Source organism: Sceloporus undulatus, chromosome 1, assembly GCF_019175285.1.
Source record: "Sceloporus undulatus isolate JIND9_A2432 ecotype Alabama chromosome 1, SceUnd_v1.1, whole genome shotgun sequence".
Lineage (NCBI taxonomy): Eukaryota > Metazoa > Chordata > Lepidosauria > Squamata > Phrynosomatidae > Sceloporus > Sceloporus undulatus.
In genome coordinates this window covers 101,358,501-101,385,193 of record NC_056522.1, presented here as the reverse complement: position 1 = coordinate 101,385,193, position 26,693 = coordinate 101,358,501, and the positions used below count along the sequence as shown (strand labels likewise).

General features: G+C 40.6%; 1 protein-coding gene across 2 annotated transcripts in view; it reads left to right on the top strand.

Moving 5' to 3' along the window:
* The window catches only part of NKAIN2 (sodium/potassium transporting ATPase interacting 2), a 718,671-nt gene that overhangs the window by 343,223 nt on the left and 348,755 nt on the right, over window positions 1-26,693 (top strand). The window lies entirely within an intron of this gene.

The window sequence follows — 26,693 nt, the reverse complement described above, 5'->3', positions numbered from 1 at the left end:
AGGAACAAGGAAGTGGGTTTTCAGCTTTGTCCAGACCTTCTGTTCTGGCTCATGGGGTGGGGCAAAGGCTCTCTTGTACTATGGCAGAGCGGAGGGCAAGATTTTATTTTTAAAAAGCCCCTTTCCCATTGCTTGAAGTGAGAGAGGATATTCCAACATCAGTTCTGAATAAACCAGTGGCCTTAACTGGGTCACTCATGGGGATCCAGCATAGCTCTATTCTGTCAGCAGAAAATACAAAGAATGTCCCATTGAATGGGGCTCTAAGTGTGTCCAGAGGTCCACTTCTGGTTTTGCTTTACTTTGCAAGGGACTTCCTGCAATTTAGGGACTCTGTGTGCTCTGTCAACCCAAAGCCACAACTCCTGTGAAAATCCCAAGCTTTTGCCTAAAAAAGGGGAAGGTTGTTGTTGTGTTTTTTTTTGGGGGGGGGCACACTTTTCTGAGCCTTGGTTGAAAGATATGTTCACATTTGAGGGTGAAGTCTCAGGTTTTGGCCATATATTTTCATAATCTGATGCAATTTTTTTTTAAAAAAAATTACTGTCATTTCTAGAAGTAGGTGATAAATTGCACATACTGACATCATTTGGAGAATTGCAGGCTAATTTCACATCTTTTAGCAAAAATTAAGTGCTTGGTTTCTACATGTGGGAAATGGAAGTATCTCCCAGATAACAATTCATATTTTCAAAGACTGTTGACTGGCACTACTGTATGGCAGTTTTTCATCTGTGTTTCAAATATCTTAGTACTGAGAAGAACTACAAGGTTTGCAAAATCAAATCCTGCCCTGTGGCAAGATCTTTCCACCATCAGCATCTTACCAGTTTTCTTTATCAAGTAAATTGCCTGAGCAGCAACTCCAGATGCCCTTCCAATTAAATCTAATTGGACTAATGCATAATCAGTTGATACCAGTTTATTCTCAGTACAATTTTGCAGAGCATCCATTTTGTTCTTGCTAGAATAAAATCCCACATAGGACTTCTGCTTTTGAAAAAAAAAATTGGTGAAGCAATTTTTCAGGCTTTGCCTGATTGATGACAAACTTTTCATGCAGCAGCTAAGGAAAGTAAATAAATAAAAAATGAATTGTGACCCTTAGTTTTCCATCCAGTTTCTAGGAACTAGAGAATACTCAGAGCTGTGCACTGCATCTCAAAGCTTTATCTTTAAAATTGGACAATTGTGTACTACCACAGTACCTGAATTAACAAACACTGCATGGCCCTGAGAAATGCCCAGTCAGGGCAAAATAAAATGGATTCAAATTACTCTGAATTTGAAGTAACAGATTTTGAATATGGATCACTTTAAATAAATGTTTAAAGTAATATGGATTCAAATCTTGTAATATGGATTCCATATAAACATTTGGAAGAACCTCTTCACTGCAAGAGCCATTTATCAATGGAATGGACTGCTTTTGAGCACTGGGAAGTTTCTTTCCTTGGAAGATTTTAAAATACAGCTGGCCATATTTCAGGAATGCTTATGTATTCCTGCATGGCAGGCAACTCGACTAGATGGACCTGAAAGTCCCTTCCAATTCTATGTTTCTAGGAAGATTTGGGTCATGAGTGATATGTAGAAGACCCTCTACAATTAGCATTTCCCCTTGATTTGGCAGACCCTTACAGCCAATACCAGCTTCTAGGAGCTGAGAGGGGCAATTTTACTACCTACCACCTTTTAAAACCTAGGAGTAATCAGAAGTGACTTTATGTTTGAAAAACTAGACATAAAATAACTTGGAGAGTTTTAAAACATAGAAGACTATTTAAGTAAAAGAAATTGGGATGGTGTCATAGTGATGTGACCCAGCATGGGATTCAGACTTCTGAGGTCCAATGGGCAAGAGAACATGAGTAAACCCTGGACCACTGGACAACCTTATGGTTTTGAGTGAGTGGCTGCAGTACAGGCATTTAACCACTGCACCACCATAAAACATAGAAAATAGACTAGATGTAAATGTACACAAGACCTGTCAATTGAATATATTGCTGTCCAATATATATCTCCTCCTATATTTCAAATCTTGTATAGATTTACACATTATAATAGTGCACATTTAAGATTTTCTTACAAAGTGAAAATTCACCTTAATTTTAAAGTTGGCCAATAGTAAGATGAGTTTGACATTACTTGTTTGAATAAATGGTGCCTAAAGTACAACCAGTCTATGTTTATCCAGCATCTAATTACTGGCTTCCTAGGAGTGTGTAACATTGTGAGTGCAGAACTGATGTGATAAATGCATTTGCTGCTTCCTTCAAGTGAAATTAGTTTTTATGAAAGAAGCCAGCTTGGGGGCATTAGAAAATGAATCACAGATTTATCCCCAGAACATTAGCACAGCATGTCCCAACCTCTCTTGGTCTCCAACATATGTATCAAAACCTTGGCAAGTAAGGAGACATACTAGTTCAGTCTCCCTTCCCAGTGTTCATTTATGTAAATTCTCCATGACCAAATATTTCAATCTTTGGCCTCTCTGCCACATCCAATCTAATCATAGTAGTTTCTGCGGCAGAACTCATTACATTGGCTTAAGTGCCTTCTAAAATTCTAAGTCAGCAAAATGTGAAAGTGATTTAGCTTATAACAACATCTTCCTTTCTGCAACCACATCCGTTATATTGCCAGTTGTGTTTATTTTATGCATTTTCTTATTCTTTGCCTCTTTCCTATTGTTGCCATTTTATTTCCACTGCAACAGTTTTAGATGAGGTTTCTTTCTGGATAGCTGATCATTACTGAAAAATAGCATTGTAGGGGTTACAATACAGTATAAATCATTCAAACATTTCCCTCTATGTGACAGTGCTTGATTTAATAAATGTGAAAAAATGACATGCTGGGGAATCTAGGTTATTGTAATTGCAGCATAGCACCACAGTATGCTATAGCAGTGTGTATACAATAATATGTTTAAATCACAAATTGTTTTGGGGTTCAGCCTTAAACAGAGGTGTTTTGAAATCATGTTGTCTAAGGCTGAAGCCTAAATTACTGTTAGTCCCAACTAGTAGTTGTTGTATAGACTCTCTGAATTAATGAAATGTACATACAGTTAAGAATGAGTGTATGGTACCAAGTTCCAATTGGTTCAGTGGGCCTACTTTGTTTAGAAGTAATGACTGAATTTATGCCTGAGTGTATTATGACAAACTGATATGCAAAGTGTCTTTGATCCAGGTTTATAACTGCATCAAGCTTACAACAGAACATGCACCTTGCCAGTTTCAGCATTACTATTCTGCTTTGAATAGTTGTTTTCAGAAATTAGAGTCTTACTGATAACGAGAACTCTGATAATCTCACCTGACATATTATAGCACAATGGGCATATTTGCAAAGAGTGGGCATTTTTTTAAAAAAAACCCTTTTATTAGTGTATTTCTAATGCTAACACAAAATTATAAATATGTCATCATATAATAAAAGGATTAATTTTTAAAACCCTCTGGAAGATAGTATCAGTTTGCAATCACAGTATAAATATGTTTTTCTTTTCTTTTCCAGAAATAATCCTGAACCTTTCATTTTACAAATGTAAAGTATCAATGATCTCATTACAATTTTTTTCCAATATTTATGCTGAAACCCAAATGGTCTCAGGATATCAGATGTATAATTGCCATATCTCAATAAATGTTTCTGTCCTACTTTCCATTCTAAGAACTTTGCACTTAGCTGTTAATTTTTGCATTTAATGCCAGATCCAGCTGCCTCCACCATCTAGGAATCTTCCTCAGCATGCTTCTATCCCTTAGCTATAACAATTCTTGTCACTGTTAATGAAATATAACTAAGACATTTATGGTGCAAGTGTTCATTATTACTTTTAAAGATGGATAATAATAATAGTTTACCATCACTGTTCATAAGCTATGATGTCATTGTATATTCAGTACCTGTTTCCAAAATCGCTTATTTGGAAGCAACATAGCCACTTACAAATAAATGTTCTTCCCTCTTCACATTCTTTTCAACTGCAGGAAGATGAGTCTTTATTAACCGATGATAGTTGAGATGGGATATAATGCTATCTGTATACTAATATCCAATTATCCACATCCTCAAGCAAAGGAAATTGAAACCATCTATTAAAACACCAGTTAAATATTTGCCTCAAGCAACTCACTTAACTCAATTTTTGATGTGGATTCGAAGTCAGAACATTGAAGCAGTGGGAGTCCTTAAACTGAGTTTAAACTTTGCACTGTTTTGTTCTATTTGACAAAGAAGAAAACTTATGTTCTGAAATTCTTTGCTCATTTAAGTGTCAAGCAGTTGTGTCCCATAGAAAAACAACTGCAATTAACAATCTGCCAAATTAACAATAACAACAAAAAGCTCAAAACATAACTACAAATACTCGACTTAGAACAAGGCAACAATGCAGTCTCAAGGGAAATCCTTGCTACTTCTAGTAAGAATTCTGACAAACCAGCCACTAATTTGAGCTTCTAAATTGCTGAAGAACCTGTGGGGAGAAAAGTTTACTCCTTTGGATGATTGCAATGTTTGCAAATGAATCAATACAGCCATCAAAACTGTTCAGGCATTTGGCCACAAAATGACAGGAGTTTAAAGATAAAGCTATAGATTTTCCTTTTGAAAGGACATTACAGGAAGAAAATAAGATTTTTTTAAAAAAACAGAAAGGAGTTTACAGTGGGCACAACAGAAAATAAAGGATGTTTATGTGATTTCTTCCACCCAAGTCCCTTTTCATTCACATAACCACTTGCTATAGTGAAACTCCCATATTATCATAAGCAAATAATGCATACAACTGTTTCTGGAGCAGATGGAAGTTGCAAAGGGTAACTACTATGACTATAGTTTGTTTGGAAAACACAATAAAAATATAATTTGCAGTGGGGGAGACCATTTTGAATCTCTTAAATCTTTTTAAAAATGAACATAACTAAAAAACAAATGAAAGAGTTGATATGGTATAATGGTTTGAGTGTTGGACTCTGGAGATTATCAGAAGGGAAAAAGATGTCCTTGTCCTGTCCTTCCCATATGATTGTGGGAAGGAATTTCATATGATGTCACACTGATCCTGTCATTGTCCCATCACTGAAGTGGAATTGTTCTAGCATTAGATTAACTGGAGTTCTCATTAATACAATTCCACTGGATACAATTCAATACCAGGATAATGACAGGATCAGCACTTTGTGTATGAAAGGCTTTCGTGTGATCACAGTTATGGAGAGTGATCTTGACCATGTCCCGTCCCCATATGATTATCTCCTAGCTCTGGAAATCAGGGTTCATGACCCTATTTAAACCCACTGGAATAACCTCGGGCACACTCTCTCAGCTTAAAAAAAAGCAAAGGTAGAATAAACCTTGCCAAGAAAGTCCCTTGGCAAGAAACCAGGTTACCCCCTGTGGTTGCTGTAAGTCACAAACAATTTAATGGCACACAACACACAAAATACAAATGAGAGGAGTTATTTTACCATGTTCCTTAACTGAATAATATACTATGAGTCTTAATGAATGTAATGAAATTGATTGTCCTTCATTGCCAAAAGTTTGGTTTTATACAGTGAGCCTTTGTGGCATCTCTTCCAGTGGGAATTGCTAACCTACAAGTTGCTGTATAACAAAAAGGGAACTCAGGCCCAGTACAAACGGGCGCATTGTGGTGCCCTGGGACCAAAATTAGGGCTCGTGAGTGCAGAGTATCTTCATGCACCCGAGCCCTAGCATGCAGCGGTGGCAGCTCTCCATCCACATGGGGGCCATCATGATGGCGTGCAACAGCCACGCATGCCAAAAAGAACCTGCTTTTAGTGGATTCTTTTTGGTGCTGAGGGAGTCCACGCATTTTGGTTGCTGTGGACTCCCTCAGGACCAAAAACGGGCAGCTCCAGCCCACCCTTTCAGGGTGGACTGTCAAGCCCCTAAGCCAGTCTGTTATAGCTTGAAATAAAGCTCAGCATTGGTCATGCTGGCTGAAAGATTTTAGGAGACATCATCCAAGTTCTAGTTAGGGGGCGACTCTTTAATGAAAGAGTAATTCATTTGAAGATGACAGTTTCATCAAAGAGAATCTTCCCTGCTTATTATGTTTGTTCATATGTACCAGATCAGAGTAGTACTTCTGTTTGGTCTTCATGAAATCTTCTCTAAACATCTTTTCTATTCTGTTTCAGCTTTTGACTAGTCAAGTAGTCCACAGGACAGATGAGTCAGGTAGAGCTGATTTTAAAGGCAGATTTTCTTAATGAGCCCATGGCAGTTGTGGATCCAATCTCTGTATCCTTCAAATCATCATCTTGGTTTTCTGAGCCTGCAGCTACATTGCAGAAATAACTCAGTTTGACACCACTTTCACTGACATGGCTCAGTGCTATAGAATTCTGGGATTTGTAATTTTGTGAGATACATAGCCTTCTATGTCAGAGAACTCTGGTGCCACAGCAAACTACAATTCCCAGAATTCCATAGCATTGAGCCATGACAGTTAAAATGATGTCAAACTGGATTATTTCTGCAGTGTGGATGCAGCCTGAATATTAGGATTTTCATTAGAATGTTAGGATTGTGAGTTGATCAAGAAAAATATATACCTTGTTTGGATGTGGGAGATGGAAGAACCAATGTTCAGCTAGATGCCAGGAAAGCGAGCTACATTCCATCCCTCTGTTTTTAAAGCTATATAAGGAGGTGAAGACAAAAAGTTACTTTATGTAGACCTTGGTGTGCTGAATGTACTTAAAGCTGCTACATTTTCCCAACCTAGAAGGGTCATAGCGTGCTATTCTTTGTCTATGGACAAGTTCTTCCTTTACACCCTGCCAAGTATCAGAACCATCTGTTTAAAGATTAATTTTATAATTTTATAAAATAATTATTAGGACTATTTCTGTGTTAATAAATGTGTATTTGTACTTCAGTGTTACTTCTTGCTTGTGGTTAGATCAGTAACTTTATAAATGTTACCTATTTTTAACATGTTGCTTTTTAATTTAATTTATTTTATAAAAATGCAATTAACATGATGCCAACTAATGTCTTAGAATAATGAATGAATTTTACCTGTTACACTAACAGTAATGGTGTCACCAATTATCGTTACATTATTTGTACTTACCAAAGTAACAAGTTACAGGTAATGTTATTTTTTTGTAGTAAATTGTTTCCAAGCTCTGCTAAAGAGTTGGCAACCTCCCATGTAGATCATAGGACCAAGATGGCTGGCATTGCCTTAATGTGTCAATCCTATGCCATGACTTCTTGGCACACAGTTATGTTTGTGCAGAAATGTCCTAAAATAGGCACAAGAGAACAAAGCATGTAGTTACTACAGCATTTATCATTAGACTGGGATATTTATACAGTGGTACCCCGGGATACGAATTGATCGCGTTACGAAATTTCCGGGATACGAAAAAGTTCCATTGGAAAAAACTGTTCTGGGATACGAAGGTTTTTTCGGGTTACGAATTTTTTTTCGGCGCGAAATTCAAACGCGCGGCTTGCCAGCGCTAACGGAAAGCCCTTTTCGGCTTGCGAAATGCATCGGGTTACGAACGCCGCGGCGGAACGAATTAATTTCGTAACCCGAGGGAGCACTGTACCTGGGTTGTTAGGAATAGCAGTCTCTCAGTTCAGGATTTGTTGCTAGAATGCTTTTTTCATTTGCACAAATTCCATCTATGAACATTTTAAAACTCTTTTTAATGAGAATTTTTAGTCTGTTTTTACATGTTGTATGTTGTTTCTGGTGGGCTGACAGGATATGCAAATACCTTAAAGTAAACAAACATCAATGCTATTGTCACAATCTCTTTCTATTTGCCAATATAATCTCCTTGATAGATTTTGTAGCATGATACTGTATTCCTGTTTTTCTGATAGCTTTCCAGAATCTCATCAAAATATTTACTGTTCAACTTCTTGGAAGAATATATCCTATTCCAATAGTAGACACTGTGAATGCTTAAAACTATGGGCTATTTGAACAATCAGTATTATTTATTATCATGGTCCAGCATGGTTTACATATTCAGCGATTAAATCTATCAATTACAGCGATAAACTAAACAACAAAAACACCCACCAGTGGCATCAGTTTTATCAGTTATCACTTTGCTTTGTTCCACCTGCAATTCATTCTGCCCTCTACTAGAGAATGGCCAGGATCATTGAGATTATACTCTTCTTCTTCTCAGTATAACCTTTATTTCTCTAAAATAAATTAATGTGTAGATTTGAAGTTGAGAACTGCAGAGAATCATGGTGTACCTGTGTCTAAAACCTCTCAGATAAAAGCGGCTTTCTGCAAAATTGCTGGCAAAGTTATGCCTGCTGCTGGTCAAAGGCCATTCTTTGGCACTAACACCTAGTTGAGCACTCCAGCTGACTGATGAGTGGGCACCAGGCCACCAGAGCAGATGTACATGAATGAACAGAGCCAAAAGACAATGTATGTGCATCAAGTGTAAATGTTGATGGCAGGTTCCCAGCCAGTGTCTGAGCTCATGCATCTGTAGTTACAGGAATGCCAACCTTGCTTTGGATTAAATTTTCAAACAATTAAAAGAATAGCGTACAGGGCTGATGTGTGTGTGTGTGTTTTATGATGGGCTCAGGGAGTAAGCTAAAAATAGAAAAAAAAGGATTACATTGGGAATCTCATCTAGTAAATTCTCCAAGAGACACTTCCACAGGTTGAACTGCAACCAAAATTACTATTGACTGCATATTATTCAATCAATAGTAAATTGACTGAATAATTGACTGAGCTAGTCTTAAAATCTTTTTAAGCTTCCTGCTGAGCAGTGTTGATATGCCAAATCCTCAGCATACAGAAACTCAGTGGGCCTGGCTGCCTCATCTTCATAGCACAGTGGATTTTTTTTTCCTGGCTAGCTTTGGAGACTGTCAGCTTTATAGTATTTTTTTAAGGCAGAGGCCTTTTAATGATGGACATTTGCTATTTGCAGAATTTCAGGTAGATTTTCCCCTGTTGTCAAGGGGGATGAAATGCAGGCTTCATTTCAAGATTTCAAACAGTCTGCCTTCCTCTTATATCATTTTTTTTAATCCTTAACATCCTGGACGGGGGGGGGGGGGGGGGGGGGGGATGAGAAGGAGTAGAAGAGGAACAGCAGTACCAAACTAAAGTCTTCACAGCCAGATGTCAGGATTAACAGAAAATTTGACTCTTCTGATGCTTTGGGTTAGTTTAAGAAAGATAAGAATGAATTATTTTCTTATGATTGCCATCCTCAACCTGACTTAAATTGTAGTATCTAGACATGAGAGAAGTTGGACATAACATTGGCCACTACAATGCAATTCAGGCGACTGATACAAAAACAGCTGACTCAAGAGCTTTCCTTCTTATCGCCTTTGAGAATTACAAGGTTGCATCAATGTTTGAGTTTCTTGCAAGTCAAAAAGAAGTTCTTACACTTTAGCCTGATGAACGAGGATCCATTAGGAGCAGTTAAAAAAAAAAAAGACATAGGAGGAAGCACCTGCCCCAGATGGCTTGCTTTCTCCTTTTAGTACCACCAGGACTATCTTAACAAATACTATTCATCATTATACGAGATGTTGACAATGGGGTGTCCAGTGAGTCTGTAAGTAGTATTACACTGGATCAGATTCAATTGGTGAGTGCTGCCAATGTGAACAAGCTGCTGGGGCAAGTAAGGACGATAACTTTTCCTTAGTTTTCTGTGGGTTTTCTGGGCTATGTAACCATGTTCTGGAAAAATTTATTCCTGATGTTTTGCCTACATCTGTGGCTGGCATAAAGGCTGGGCTGCAGTGTGGCATGCGGTTGCTGCAGCTCCAACCTGGCAAGCAAAGGAGTGGTGGCAAACTGCTCCTTATTTACTATTTGTTTTGCCCCATACTTAGGAAAACTATGGATGCCAGCCGTGAATACCTTCAACTTCACAACTTGTTCTCTCAATCCCTGTCCTTCTTGACTGGTCATCAAGGAAGGAGATGCAATTAGGCTTCAAATACAAAATATAATTAATGCATCTCTTAGGGAAGGAGGTTTTCCATTTTGTTTAAAAGAAGCAGTGGTATAACAATTTCTTTAAAAACCCTCTCTAGACCCACTGGACCTAAACAACTATAGACAAGTATCAAATCTCCCTTTTCTAGGCAAGGTGATTGAGATGGCAGTTGCCTTCTAACTCTAGGCAGTCTTCAATAATACAGATTATCTAGACCCATTTCAAACCAGCTTCAGAGCAAGATACAGAGTTGAGACTGCTATGGTTGCCTTAGTGGGTGATCTTTGCCTGAGCATTGACACTGAGAGTGTGTCCCTGCTAGTGCTTTTGGACCTCTCAGTGACATTCAGTACTGTCAACCATGGTATCCTTCTGGAACTCCTGGGGGTTTGGGAATTGAAGGCACTGTACCTCAGTGGTTCTGATCCTATCTTTCGGGCAAGTTCCAGATGGTGGTGCTTAGGGATAGCTACTCCTCAAAAAAAGGAGCTGTTATATGACATACCACAAGATGCCATTCTATCCCCAGTGTTATTCAACTTCTACATGAAACCTCTGAGAAAGATCATCTGGAAGCATGAGGATGTGTGCTGTCAGTAATTTGATGAACCCACATATACTGATACAGTTTCAGCTAAGGATAGTATGTCTCCTCTGAATGACTTCCTGGAAGAGGTAGTGGACTGCATGAGGACAAACAAATTGAAGATGAATCAAGACAAGACAGAGGTGCTTACTGTAAAAGGTCCTAACCTGGGTATGGAAGTATGTCAACCAGTCCTGGATGTGCTTACACTCCCCCTGAAAGACTGTTTTCACATCTTGGGGGGGCATCTGGTCAGTTGTTCCAAGTGACAGTCAGGAGTGATTACTATCAGCTTCGACTGATATGCCAGCTGTGCTTCTACCTAGAGCAGGAAAACCTAAAGATGGTAGTTCACTCTAGTAACCTCAAGACTGGACTTCTGCAGTGCACTGTACATTGGGATACCTCTGTACCAAGTTTGGAAACTTCAGCTAGTTGAAAACATGGCAGCCAGGTTGATTACTGAGACATCCAGGAGTTATCACATTACACCAACATTAAAGTCTCTCCACTGGCTGCCAGTCAGAATCATAGAATCATAGAATCATAGAATCATAGAGTAGGAAGAGACCGCAAGGGCCATCCAGTCCAACCCCCTGCCATGCAGGAAATCCAGATCAAAGCATCGTCGACAGATGGCCATCCAGCCTCTGTTTGAAGACCTCCAAGGAGGGAGACTCCACTACACTCCGAGGAAGTGTGTTCCACTGTCGAACAGCCCTTACTGTCAGGAAATTCCTCCTAATGTTGAGGTGGAATCTCTTTTCCTGCAGCTTGCATCCATTGCTCCGGGTCCTAGTCTCTGGAGCAGCAGAAAACAAGTTTGCTCCCTCCTCAATATGACATCCCTTCAAGTATTTAAATAGGGCTATCATATCACCTCTTAACCTTCTCTTCTCCAGGCTAAACATCCCCAGCTCCCTGAGTCGTTCCTCATAGGGCAAGGTTTCCAGACCTTTCACCATTTTAGTCGCCCTCCTTTGGACACGCTCCAGTTTCTCAATGTCCTTTTTGAATTGTGGCGCCCAGAACTGGACACAATATTCCAGGTGGGGCCTGACCAGAGCAGAATATAGTGGCACTATTACTTCCCTGGATCTAGATACGATACTTCTATTGATGCAGCCTAAAATTGCATTGGCCTTGTTAGCTGCCGCATCACACTGTTGACTCATGTTCAACTTGTGGTCTACTTGGACTCCTAGATCCCTTTCACATGTTGTCTCCTTAAGCCAGGTGTCTCCCATCCTATATCTGTGCATTTCATTTTTTCGCCCTAAGTGCAGTACCTTACATTTCTCCCTGTTGAAGTTCATTCTGTTAGCTCTGGCCCAGCTTTCTAGTCTATTCAGGTCATTTTGAATTTTGATCCTGTCCTCTGGAGTATTAGCTATTCCTCCTACTTTAGTGTCATCTGCAAATTTGATAAGTATTCCCCCAATTTTTTCCTCCAAGTCATTGATAAAGATGTTGAACAGTACTGGGCCCAGGACAGAGCCCTGTGGGACTCCACTGGTTACTTCTCTCCAGGATGAAAAGGTGCCATTGTTGAGCACCCTTTGGGTTCGACCGGTCAACCAATTACAAATCCACTTAACAGTTGCCTTCTCCAGCCCACATTTTACAGGCTTGTTTGTGAGAATGTCATGGGGAACCCTGTCAAAGGCCTTACTGAAATCAAGATATACTACATCCACAGCATTCCCTTCATCTACCAAGCTGGTAATTTTATCAAAGAAAGAGATTAGATTTGTCTGGCATGACTTGTTTCTCTGAAACCCATGTTGACTTTTTGTGATTATGGCATTGGCTTCTAGATGTTCACAGACTCTCTGTTTAATGATCTGCTCCAGAATCTTTCCTAGTACTGATGTCAGACTAACTGGACGATAATTGTTGGGATCCTCTTTTTTCCCCTTTTTGAAGATGGGGACAACGTTTGCCCTCCGCCAGTCTGCTGGGACTTTTCCTGTTCTCCAGGAGTTTTCAAAGATTATTGCCAATGGCTCAGATATTACATTAGCCAGTTCTTTTAATACCCTTGGATGTAGCTCATCTGGTCCTGGAGACTTAAATTCATTTAGGTTAAACAGGTATTCCTGTACTATCTCTTTACTTATTTTGTGCTGAAATTCCCCTATTCTGTCCTCTGCTCCATTATCCTCAGGTTGAGCACCCTTTGCCTTTTCTGAGAAGACTGAGGCAAAGAAAGTGTTGAGTAATTCTGCCTTTTCTCTGTCTTCTGTTAGCATTTTGCCATCTTCTCCACGCAGTGGCCCTACCGTTTCCTTCTTCTTCCTTTTGCTGCGGACATATCCAAAAAAGCCCTTTTTGTTGTTCTTAACCTCTCTAGCAAGCCTGAGTTCATTCTGTGCTTTGGCTTTTCTGACCTTATCTCTACACTTGCTAGCTATTTGTTTGAATTCCTCTTTGGTGATTTCCCCATTTTTCCATTTCTTATACATGTTCCATTTAAAATTTAGCTGAGCTGAAAGTTCCTTAGTCATCCATCCTGGGTTCTTGCGACATCTCCCATTTTTCTTTCTCACTGGAACTGTTTTAATTTGTGTCTTCAGTATCTCCCTTTTGAGAAACTCCCATCCATCTTGAACTCCCTTCTCTTTTAGTATTCCTGACCATGGGATCGCACCCAGTATTTCTCTAAGTTTACTGAAATCCGCTCTCCTGAAGTCTAGAATGCGTGTCTGACTATGCCTGGCTTCTCCTTTCCAAACTCCAGGAGAACATGGTCACTTCCACCTAAGGATCCCACCACTTGCACTTCATTAACCAAGTCATCCTTGTTGGTTAGGATCAGATCTAAAATAGCTGATCCCCTTGTTGCCTCTTCCACCTTTTGGACCATGAAATTGTCTCCAAGGCAAGTGAGGAATTTACTAGACCTTGAGGATCTGGCTGAGTTTGACTTCCAACAAATATCAGGGTAGTTGAAGTCACCCATCACTACTACATCTCTCCTTTCTGACTGTGTGGTCATCTGTTCTAGAAAGGCATCATCCAATTCCTCCGTCTGACTTGGGGGTCTGTAGTAGACTCCCACCGTAACATCCTTGTTGTTTCCCTGCCCTTTAATTTTTATCCAGATGCTCTCCACCTGGCTTCCAGGATTGATGTCCTGGATCTCTTCACTGGTGTAAATATCTCTGACATATAGGGCTATTCCTCCTCCTTTCCTGTTTGGCCTGTTTCTCTTGAAAAGGTTATACCCCTCTAGTTCCACATTCCAATCATGAGACTCATCCCACCAGGTTTCAGTGATGCCTATTATATCGTATTTGCTTTGTTGTACCAGGAGTTGAAGTTCATCATGCTTATTTCCCATGCTCTGTGCATTAGTGTAGAGGCATCTAAGACCATGTGTTCCCTTTACTTGCTGCTTGTGCAAGTTCTTTTGCCTCTCACTGTTGGGTCCTTGTACTGTTTGTCTTGTTCCCTCTCTGTCAGTTTGACTATCTTCTCCAGTCTTTTTGCCTTCCAGAATACTGTCTCCCTCCCCCACATAACTCAGTTTAAAGCCCTCCTGATCAAATTCTTGAGGCTATTGGCAAAAATGTTTTTGCCAACTGGCGTGAGATGTAACCCATCCCTTGCCAGAAGTCCCTCCTCATGGAACCGCAACCCATGGTCCAAGAATCCAAATCGTTCTTGGCGGCACCATCTACGGAGCCAGTTATTTACATCCGCTATTTTCTTCTCCCTTCCTGGACCATGCCCTTCGACTGGCAGAAGAGAGGAGATGACAACCTGTGCATCCACCTCTTTCAACTTCCTACCCAAAGCCTCATAATCCCTTATGATATTCTGAAGGCTATGCCTTGCAGTATCATTGGTTCCCACATGAACCAAAAGAAAGGGGTAATGGTCAGTAGGCTTGACCAGTCTTGTCAGCCTCTCTGTCAGCTTTCAGGCAAGGTACAAACTATTGGTTATTACTTTTAAAGCCCTACATCGTCCAGGTTACCTACAGGATTGACTCTTTCCTTATACTCCACCCCATATGCTCAGGTCCTCTGGCTGGCATTTACTCCAGTCAGCCAGGACTAGGTTGGCAACTGTCAGCCAGAGGACTTTTTCTTCAGCCACTTCTAGACTGTGGAACGACATGTTGGAAGAGACTTGACAGCTGAATACATTGTCTGAATTTAAAACAGCATTAAAGACCAGTCTCTTCAAGCAGGCTTATCCTGGTTATTTTAAAATTGTGAATTTTAATTATTTAATTTTAGATGTGGATTGTTTTAATATGTCTACATTTTATTTGTCCTTTTAAACTGATGTGTGTTTTAACAAGTGTTTTAACTGATATTGTTTGTTAATTGTTGATGTCCCCACTTTGATCCATTGGGAGAGGCGAGTAAATAATAATAATAATAATAATAATAATTTATTCCCCAGTGGCTCACAGGCAGAGAATGTAAGAAAAATCCTGCCTGCTTTTAGAGAAAGATTAAGAAATTATTTTGACATCGAGACGGGGCAGTGAATTAAAGAATTTTATGAAACACTTTTGGGAGTTATCATTAAAAACAAGTTACAGATTTGGGGCAAGACATATATTTCCTTTCTATTTGATATACCAGGGAGGTATTCCAATGTTATTGTGATATTCATAAGACCCAATTAAAAAATTGAGCTTCCTAATTGCCTTATGTTTTGTCTTTCACATTTTAGATAAAGTAAGAACTGCCTTGCTTCCTCATCCAGTCCTTGCTCCATCACCCTTCAGTTGCTAATTTAACTCCTTTAAAAACTAGTGCTGCATTTCCTCTTTTTTTTACTACTCATGTTTATATATTTAGTTCTTCAAACTACTTTTTAGCCTCCCACTAGTCTTTGAATTCATGCACATTTTGTACTTTTTGCACTGCTTTCTTTATTCAGCATGCTTCTGACACCACAATTTAGTCACACTGGCATCTTTTTTGGTCCCTGCCATTTGTAATCTTTGGCATTCATTTCATTTGAGACTATAGGGTAAAACAGATGGGCAAAATAAAGTGACTTCCAGCTGGTTTGGAGGCAGAGCATTTAAATGACGCACACCTCCAAAGCAGGTGGAAGCTGAAATGAAGTTGTGCTCTGAGGCTAAAAACCAGAGCAAAAAGAAGTTGGAATACTCTGGCTAAGCTGAGAAAATGCACATCTACACGGCTGCATATAAACAGTCTGGTGCCAATGCAGGGCTGACCAAGCCAAAAAAATGAAAGAACAACAACTCCAAAGGATGTAATTACAATGTACACAAACCAGCAGGGGGGCATGGAGTGAAGAAGCCATGTAGGGGGGCTTCTATGATTTTACTTTGCCAATGTATCTTTCACACACCGAGGCCCTGTACCAGCATAGCATCCACATGTGACTGTGTGGACTATCAAAGGAGCAGCCATACAATGACATGGCATCTGGGCAGACATGGGAATAGTTGAAGGTTGCTGGCAGTGTGTTTGTGCAACAATGTGCATGTATGATGGGGAGGCAACAACAAAAAAATAACCCAGTGGTGTGGCATGATGCCTTGCAGTACAGAAGGGGGGCCATGTGTACAGTAGGTTTTCAACCTGCTTTTGGATAAAGCAGGATCGAGCCACATTTTCCTGCCTGTCTGCTCTTTTTCTTGCCTGTCTGGCCCTAAATTAATCTTATGGTCTCTATCAAATGAGGGGAGTAAGGATATGGCAGCAACATTGTTGTTGCTGTTGCTGCTGCTGCTGCTGTTGATGTGTGTCTTGTGTCATGGAAATCCACTGGGTAACTTTGGGCAAGTCATATTCTCTCAGTCTCAGAAGAAGACAAGGGCAACCCCCCTGTGGACAGAGTCTGCCAAGAAAACCTTGTGATAGGTTCGCCTTGGGGTCAACATAAGTCAGAAAGACTTGAGGACACACAACAACAAAAATTCTGATTTTAAGGATCTAACACAGAGTAGCTGTGCTATAGTGATAAAACGCTAAAAAGAAAGAGGACAAAAATGTATATTGGATTATGGCAATCGCTTGAAGCCCAGCAATATGGTACTGCCAAAGCAACTGCTTTTGTATATTCTCTTCCTGTTTTAATGCAGTGGGAAATGTATGAGTGTTTGTGTTAAGAAAACAATGCTTTCAAGCACCACACTTCTATGTAATGAGACCAATTTTTGTTTAAGTGCAGTACTCTTAGCCTGAGCATTATCAAAATATAGACACAATCAATATCATTTTTACTGACATTGTTCACATAATTGTAGTTATTTATGACATAGTCAGCCACAAAGGATTGCTGATTCCTAGAACCTTACCGCACAGGGGCTCCACGGAATGGGACGAGAATGGAACGAAAGGGGTGGGGAACGAGTGGGAGATGCATTTTACTACTCACTCATTCCATTCCGTTCCGTTATCAATCTGTCCCAAAGGACAGGATTTTTGAGAACTGTTCAGAACAGTTCTCAAAAATCGTGTTCTCTGGGATGGATTGGGAATGGAAGGGAATGGAACGGAATGAGTGAGGGACTTCTGTATGTAGTAAAATGCATCCCCCACTTGTTCCATTCCCTTCCCGGCTCCTTTTGGACCATTCTTGTCTTGTGCTAGGAACCATGTGTGGTAAGGTCCTTAATCTCATTAATGAGAACCACACTAGGTGTCTTTAAGCTTTCCAGGGCTTAGCTATAGATGTCATTGAATTACTGTTCCCATTAGCCCCAACCATGGTGAGTGAAGTCCAAAAATTAATTTGTTATTCTTGAGGTTAGTGATGAAAACGTTTGATTTGTTTCATTAACCAGTACATCAATCCTGTGTTTTTTTAAAAAAATGATTCACAGGGGGAGTATACGCTAGAGCTCCTGGTCCATGCTAAAGTTACCAGAACTGGAAACCTACACTCATTCTACAGCAAAACCTTCCCAGGCTATAGATCAGGGGTAGGCAACCTGCGGCCCGCGGGCCGGATGCGGCCCAGCGAGGCCTTGGGACTGGCCCCAGCCCAGTCCTGCCGCCGATTGCCGCCGGGGCCTTTGGGGGGCAATTGTCTATAGAAGCCTCAGAAACATGCATTTATATTAACATTTTTTAAAAAATCAGCAAATTTTTTCGCATGTCCTCCATTTTTTTTTAAAAAAAGTGTCTTCCATTTGAAAATTTTGTCCTACATTTGTCCTGGTTTATTTATATATTTAATTTTTTTTAAAAAAAAATATTTAATTATTTATTTTTTGGCTTCGGCCCCCCAGTTGTCTGAGGGACAGCAACCCGGCCCCCGGCTGACAAAGATTGCCTACCCCTGCTATAGATAGCTCCAAATCTCCAAGCTCTGACAGAAGAATAACAAAATTCACTATTTATTATGCCATTGTAATGAGTATGATCTTTGTTAAGTTAAAAAGCAAAATGTGAAGTACTTTCTTTGCATTATAAAAAAAAACACCCCAAGGAATTAATATAATACATTACGTTAACACCATCATGAATTATTTCCAGGCTCTGACTGCCCACCTCTGACATAAATATCAGGCCACTCCAGTTATCTTTATTTACTATTACAATCTATTATACAATACTATTATTTACTATTACAATCTATGTTTGTAATATGGTTCCTGATTAAATACTCTCTCATTATTGCTTTTTTTATATTGCTACTGTTTACAGGTGTGCACACTAAATCAGGAATGGGGAAAGTATTCTCAGGGCTGCATGCATCCTTGGCAGGGGCCCACAATGTTGACAAAATTTCTTAAATTTCTCCCCAATGGCCTATAGGGGTTGTAGAAGTTGACCTGCTATAGATTATATAAAGTAGCATGACGGGGAGGGTATTACTTTAGGTTTTGAAATATAGGCACGTTACAGACACGCCAAAGGGGCGTGCTAGGGTTGAGAAGGGGCGTCACTTCCTGACGCCCCTCAACCCTAGTACGGACAGAGTCCGTACAAAATGACAGCGCCCGTCCACACGGGGACCGCCATTTTGACGTTGCGGACGTGTAGCATCTGGACGTCATGCAGCAGAAGTGACACCGCGAGTGCGCGACTAGCACCTTGCGGCGCCACTTCCGGGGCCCAGAAAGAAGCGCCATTTTGGCGCTTCTTTCTGGCTGTGCTCGGGAACCATGCGGTTTGGCCACTGCGGTTCCCGGATGCAGCAACCAGCGGTGGCAGCAGACCGCCCGTTTTGGGCGGTCTGTAACGTGCCATAGATTGTTAAGTTTCTTTTTCTGGTTTTTTATTGCCGAAAGAAATGTACCTTAATGAAGATAATATTGAAGAAGAATATTAATAGTTATTGTTATTTAATGTAGAGGGATTCTGGGATAAGCAGTGAAGATACAACCAAAGAGAAGAGAGAGAGGTATTTTGTTTTTCTTTTAGCTGTGTGATATAAAGGGCATTTAGGGAGGTATATTTGTGTGTTTATTCATGTTTGTATGCTCTTTTTTCTTTTCTTTTGTGTGTTCTTTGTTGTATGTCTTGTAGGTTTCAAGTTGTATATTTTAAAATTTCAGTAAATATTTAAGAATTCAAGAATATGACTTCTCTTGATCCTTATCTTTCCTGGCCCTAAAATAGGACTTGGTCAAAAATGTTATGACATGGAGTATGTTGGTGGAGCATATAAATCCACCCTCTGGTTTAATCACTTTCTCCCGTACTTTCATGGGCTGCATTTCAAAACTCCCAGTGAATTCCATGCAATCTATGCAACATTTATAAGGAAGCAGGAATAATATAGATAATATATAATATATATATAAATATATATATATATATAGTATGTGTGTGTGTGTGTGTGGTGTGCACCATATCAGTAAACTTTGATGATTTTTCATGACTACAATAAAATACTATGTGCCTAAAAAAGTAGGCAGCAGGCTAGATTACTGTGTCCAATTTTAAGCAGACTCCTGTGTTTTTAAAACATTTAAGGAGAAGAGTGGGTTGTGTGTCCTCTTCACAACATCTCTACATTTGAATGTAAACCGCGTGTTTTTGTTTCTGTAAAAAGTATGTGATGGCTCTTGGGGACTAGAACTGGTAACTCCAATTCTCCATTGACATAAAGACCTTATTGATTTGTGGCTCTTGTAATTTGTATGATGATTACTGTGAGATAATGTAGTTCTCTGATATTCTCAGACAAAAAGATGGGAGAAGCTAACACTTGGAAGATGTGTCATAAAATGTAGCTCTAATTAGAAATAGGAAATGCCAGTGGGATTTGTTCACTGTCTTCTCTCAGACCTTCAGTGCTGAGTTTCCAGAATGATTAGTTTCAGCATGAAGTGGAAATAGCATTTAAATAGCTGTAATCTAGAGATTGGAGATATCTGACATTTGGAACATCTACAGTATCTGAGAATTTGTAATGAGACTTTGTTTTAAGACAATTATATCTGATAGTCACAAAGCAAATGGGAGTCGTTGTAGAGCAATTGGTTAGGCATGTGGATGGTTCAGAAACAAGAATGCTTTTGTTCAAATGTTGCTTCGTGGTGAATTCATGGAATCAGATATCTAAGCTTTATGAGAGCCAGTGTGTAGTGGTTTGAGCTTTGGACTATGACCCCCACACCCCAGGAAGATATTTCTTGCCACCTACCAGCTTGCTGTTGTTTCTGTTCCTGCTCTTGCTGGCCTCACCTTACCTAGAGAAATCTGCTCCCTGCCAGAATAAGGGCCCAGGTACCCAGCTGGTTCCTGGCTACATAGCCAGGGAGGAACACCTGGCCCCTGGGAAAGGGGATATAACCTCGGTGACTGCTGCAGTAGGCCCACTGTTACCAGGGTTGCCACCAAAGTGGCATCACAGGGAAGTGTGTGTGAAGGTCAGGGCATTTAGCTGGGATAGGGTGGTCTGAGCTGCTGGCAGCTTCTCATGTAACCTGCCACATGTTAATAAGTAATTGTAGTATAAGGAGGGGAAGCAGTCCGGGGAGCAGCCATTATGACATTAATGGGCAGGGGGAGATATGGTATGGGGAGTCAGCCTTATTACCCTGGAAGAAAGGAGTACTGGTTACTCCCAAGCTGACCCCCATTTCAAATAGCCTAGATAGCTTTGGCAACAGGCCTCTTGGGCTGAAAATGCTGCTGCTCAATGCCAGGTCGCTGAATGGAAAGACACCATTGGTCCAGGACTTGATCCTGGATGAGCATGCTGACCTGACTTGTATTTTGGAGACCTGGCTGGATGAAGTTTGGGAGGGAGGCTAATCTCTCCCAGTTTTGCCCACCTGGGTTCTCCGTACAGCATCAGGCAAGGCCTGAGGGGGTGAGGAGGCAGAGTTGCAGTGGTCTATCGGGATTCCATCTCCCTTACCAGGTGCCCTGTCCCATAGTCCACTGGGTATGAGTGTGTCTACTTAAAGGTGGATGGCCAGGGCAGAATAGGGATTCTGTTGGTGTACTGACCACCCTGCTGCTCAACACTCTCCCTTTCTGCACTCTCATAAAGCTTAGATACTTGAGTCTATTTAATGAATTCACCATGAAGCAACATTTGAACAAAGCATTCTTGAGTTGGTCTCTGCAGTGGCATTGGGGTCCCCTTGGCTTGTTGTGCCAGGGGATTTCAACATCCATGTGGAGATTGCTTTGTCAAGAGCAGCTCAGGACTTCATTTCATCTGCAGGGGTGCGGGGCCGATTAAGAAAGTCTACCCCTGGATGGATTCCTGATGGCTCTTGGGGAGGTTCCTGTTGCCTTGGCAGGTGATCTTGTCAAAGTCCTCACTGAACCCTGGAATAGGGAAATGGCCAGGGCAGTGGACACAATTGCCCCTAAGAGTCCCCTCCCACAAAGTGGAGCCAATCAAGCACCCTGGTTTCCCAAGATGCTGATGGTGATGAACCGAGTGGGATGGAGACTAGAGTGATGATAGAGGAAGACTCAGAGTGAATCCGACCAAACACGGGCTAGAGTTCATTGGACAGTCTATGCCATGGCAGTGATGGTAGCAAAGAAATATTTTCCTACCACCATTGTGTCTGCACAGTGTCATCTAGTGAAGCTGGTTCAAGTGGTCAGGGACCTTTTACATTCTGCCTCCCAAGAAGGAAACAAGGAGCACTTGACAGCTCGCTGTGAAGAATTTTCAAGACACTTTGAAGACAAAATTGCTTGGATTCATTCTTACTTGGATGCTGTAGTTGAGACAGGTCCAGTGGATGTAATATTAGTGCCTGCTTGTCCTATATTATTGCATAGGTTTCAATTTGTGCATCTTGAGAATATGGACAGGATCTTTGGAGAAGTGATGGCCAACACATGCCTGCTGGATCCTTGCCCTTCCCGGCTTTTGAAAGGAGCTAGAAGGGGACTGGCCAAGTGCATGAAGGGAGTGGTGAATGCTTCACTGCAGCAAGACACATTTCTATCCTGCCTAAAGTAGGCTGTGGTGAGGCCATTACTGAAAAAAGAGTTCCCTGGATCCCACCATTCTGGATAACAATCAGCCATTCTATAACATCTCATTCTTGGGCAGGGGTCTGGAACGACTGGCAGCATCCCAGATATAGGAATTTCTGGCTGAAACAGATTATCTAGATACATATCAATCTGGCTTCATACCTGTCTATGGCACAGGTGGATGACCTACACAGGGAACTGGACAGAGGGACTGTGTCCCTGTTGGTCCTGCTAGACCTATCAGCGACTTTTGATACCATCAACCATGGTATCCTGAGCTGCTTTTCTGGGATGGGACTTGGAGGTACTGTTATGCAGTGGTTCTGGTCTTCCTTGGAGGGGCAGACCCAGAAGCTAGTGTTGGGGGGGGGGGGGTCCTGTTTGACTCTTTGGACACTGGCCTGTGCAGTCTCACAGGGTTCTGTCTTGTCCCCCATGTTATTTAACATCTACATGAAAGCACTGAAAGAGGTCATCCAGAGCTTTGGAGTGTGGTATCATCAGTATGCGGATGACACCCAACTCTATCTCTCTTTTCCAACTAACTCCAAGGAAACTGTCTCTGTGCTGTACCAGTGTCTTCTGTCGATAATGGACTGGATGAGGGCAAACAAATTGAAGCTTAATCCAGAGGTGACAGAGGTCCTCTTGGTCAGTCGTAAGGCAAATCAGGGAATCGGGGCTTTGCCTGTGCTGGATGGGGTTACCCCCCGCCCTCCGAAATCTCAGGCTCACAGCTTGGTTATTCTCCAGGACTCCACTCTCAGCCTGAATGCCCAGGTCCCAGCAATGGTGAGGAGTGCATTTGCACAATTAAAACTAGTGTGACAGTTGTGCCTGTTCCTTGAGACATCAGATCTGGCTATGGTGACACATGCCTTGATTACATCCTGTTTGGACTACTGTAACACACATTATGTGGGGCTGCCTTTGGAAGCTGTTCAGAAACTTCAGCAGGTTCAAAATGCCACAACCAGAATGCTGATTGGAACCTGTTATAGCGAGCATATAACTCCCATATTGAAACAGCTTCACTGGTCCATTTCTGGGCACAATTCAAAGTGCTGGTCATGACCTATAAAGCCCTACACAGTTTAGGTCCAGACTATTTGAGAGACCATATCTCCCAATATGAACCAAGAGCCCTAAGATCCTCAGGAGAAGGCTTTCTCTTGGTCGCACTACCATCCCAGGCTCTCTTGGTGAGGACACAAGAGAGAGCCTTCTTGGTGGCTACTCCCACCCTATGGAACTGCCCTCCATGGGAGGCTAGACTGGCCTCCTCCCTGCTGGCCTTTCACTGGCAAGCAAAGACATTTTTATCCAGGCAGGCTTTTTAAAATCATGCAAGTCTGGTTTTATTTGGAGGGGGGAATTGCTTCAGATTATGTTTTTTAAATGTTGTATGTTTTAAATTTTAACTTTGAAGTGTTTTAATTAGCTTATTTTAATTGTCTTTTTAAAATTTATTATAATGTGTTTTTTATATTGTGAGCCACCTTGGGTCTCTTTTTGGGAGAAAGGCAGCACATAAATTAAATTAAATTAAAAAGTGACGCTGGAGAACAGGGTTCAAATCCACATTTGGCCATGGAAACGCACTGGGTGACCTTGAGCAAGTCTGAACAAATCTTGCCAAGAAAAGGTGTGATAGGTTCACCTTAGGGGCACCATGTTAGTAATGATTTGAAGGTGCATAACAACAAACCTAAGCTTTATATCTACCATATGATGGCAGTTGTCTTGGTCTATGTGAGCCAGTGTAGTGTGGTGTTTTTAGTGTAGCACTAGAATTCTGGTAGACTACAGTTCAAGTCTCTGCTCAGCCAAGAAACCCACTGGGCTCTTGAACAGGTCTTGACCTTAGAAGGCAACAAAGGGAAACTTCCTTTCAATAAATCTTGCCAATAAATCTTTATAATGGGGTCACCATAAGTCAGAATCAACGTGAAAGTGCATAACAAGAGCAGCAAACTTTTCCTTCCTTATGGAAGAAGAGAATAGGAGAACTGAGAACTAACCTTTTAAGTTGAAGAACCATTAATGCATAGAACAAAAGAACCTTGCACATCTGGTCAAAACAAGCTATCATACTCCATGCATTAATTATTTACTAAATTTAGTTAGTGTTTATTTCTGATTTTTATTTATGCATTTTTAAAAATATCCCTCCATTCGCCAGAGCTTTCTTTCCAGATAACAAAGGGTTAAATGTTGGGGGAGGTACATTTTAATGAGGGTTACATCACTGGTGATGAGATGGTAACTGTCTAATGCGATGGGGAGTTGGGCAGAAGCGCAAAACTCCGAGATGGCCCTAAGAGAGAGGCTTTAAAAGGCCTGGATACAATATGAGGCTTTTGTCTGCCTTTTTAGGTCTGATTGTGTGAATCTGACTAACTGACTGCCTATTAGCAGTGGGAATATCTGACTCTCCTAAGGCAGACCATGAGGAAACTAGTGGAGCTGGACAATGGAAGCACCAAGGATTACAAAACTGGGATTTAAAGGGAGCCCTGGTGGTGCAGTGGTTAAGTGACAGTAATGCAGCCACAAGTTTGTGAGTTCAATCCCAGGTGCTCCAAGGTTGACTTAGCCTTCCATGCTTTCATCGGTTGGTAAAATGAGTGCACAGCTTGTTGGGGACAGTTAGCACACAGAATGTAAACCGCTTAGAGAGTGCTGAGTTCACTGATAAGCAGTATAGAAATGTACGTGCTATTGCTTCTGCTATTGCTATTGCTTACTGCTGTTGCTACAAATCCCATCTGAGCTGTGAGCAAGATTAGGAACATGTATTAGTCAGTGGCACTAGATTTTTGGTTTCATTTATTGGCTTGGCTGAAATGATTGTACTCTTTTACAAGGGCTCCTTGTTTCAGCACTTATAAAAAACATATTTTAGATTTAATTTTCTTGTTGTGAATGTTTATTTCTTTTTTCTTTTTCTTTTTCTTTTCTTTTCTTTTTTTTTTTTTTTAGTCATTTTGCCCTTTTTCCACTTTAGTTTTCAATTTTCCATTTTCTGTTTGTGCCTGGAGGACAGGTTGGTCCTTTTGCTTTAGAACTCCTTTTATACAAATAAAGCTTTTCATTAAAGTACTCTGCTCCTTACAGTTGGCAAGGGAAAGTATCTGTGGAATTCCCCAGCAATGTACTGATGTGTTGCTGGGGTGGGAGAGGATAATTCATCAGGTGGTGGCAGCAGCACCTTTATTTTAGATAAAACGGTGGTCTCAAGGGGTCCCATCCAGCTCAGCAGGAGAGGAGGGGGACCCAGAGAACCTTCACATGGTGACGTCTATGTTCAGAAAACACCATGGTACCCTCTAATGGAAAAACTGGAGCAGGGAGGTATATTTCTCTTTAAAAAGATCGCAGAATGTCTCCCCCATTGCACTCCTTACATACCCCCAAACTTGCTTAATACATCTGGGAAGCCCCTTGGAGCAATTTTTTGGAAGGGCCCTAGGGAAGAAAGGAAGGGAAAGGAAGGGAAGGGAAGAGTTTTCCATAATGGTGGTGCAGTAGCATTTATGTCAGTTTTCTTCGAAGAGAAACAAAAAGCTCTGTAACAGGCCTAGAAGTCTGAGTTGAGAACTTAAAAAGATTTCATGACAGCAGTGTAGAAAATTAACAAAAAGGAATGTAATAGCATTGAATGACTAAAACACAGTGTCAATGTTTAACTTGGGTAACATAACAGAACATTTTTTTAAAAGGAAGAAACAGTCTTACCGCTGTGTTTGTAGTAGACTGGTAAACAATTTTCTACAGTAGTCATATAATGAGCCTGCACATACAATCCATTTAATTATTATGAAAATAAATTATATTAGCACAAAGTTAATTCTCTTTATTTAATTTTGTATAAGATATTGTTTTGGATTTTTTTTAACACTGTGGTTTTGTAAGGATTCAAGTCAATGAAATGAAAGGAGACATAGTAGACAAGGCCCCAAATATAAAAGAAATGATAGGAAGGCTTACGGGGAGCACAGGGAGCTGTATTAAATTAAGTGTAATTACTATAAATCGTATATACGCTACAATTTATGTATTAATTACTGTATATATTTCTATATACATTTGTAACATAACGAAGGAAGTCCTGCCGTTACACTTTGTTCTCTGTGCATTGCTGGAAATGCATTATTGACTGTTATATCATTATGAATCCATTAACTGCTGTGGCTGCATCCTCTGGAGTCCTGGGATTTGCATTTAATGGAGGGACAGTTAGAATTCCCAGTCAGGGAGCTCTGGTGCCTTACCAAACTACAAATTCCCCAGGTTTCCGTAGGGTGTAACCTATGGCCATCAAAGTGGGATCATAGTGTTAAACCTATGTTGTGTGAAATGGCTCCTTGTTTCAGTACTTGTATGAAACATGTTTTAGATTTAATTTTCTTATTGTGAATGTTGATTTCGTATTTTTTGAGTCATTTTGCCCACTTTCCACTTTAGTTTTCAGGTTTTGGTTTTTTTAAAAAAAATCATATTCATTTTTGTGTACGTTTCTCATAACATAAATGTTTTTGCAAGCCTTTGTCCTTAAGGCATTTCTTTAAAACATATTTTCACTAATTTAAACGTTTTTGTGCATGCCTCCTTATATATGCATTTTTCTTGGAAAATTACAGTGGACCTTTGTTATACTCTGGGGTTTGGTTCCAAGAACCC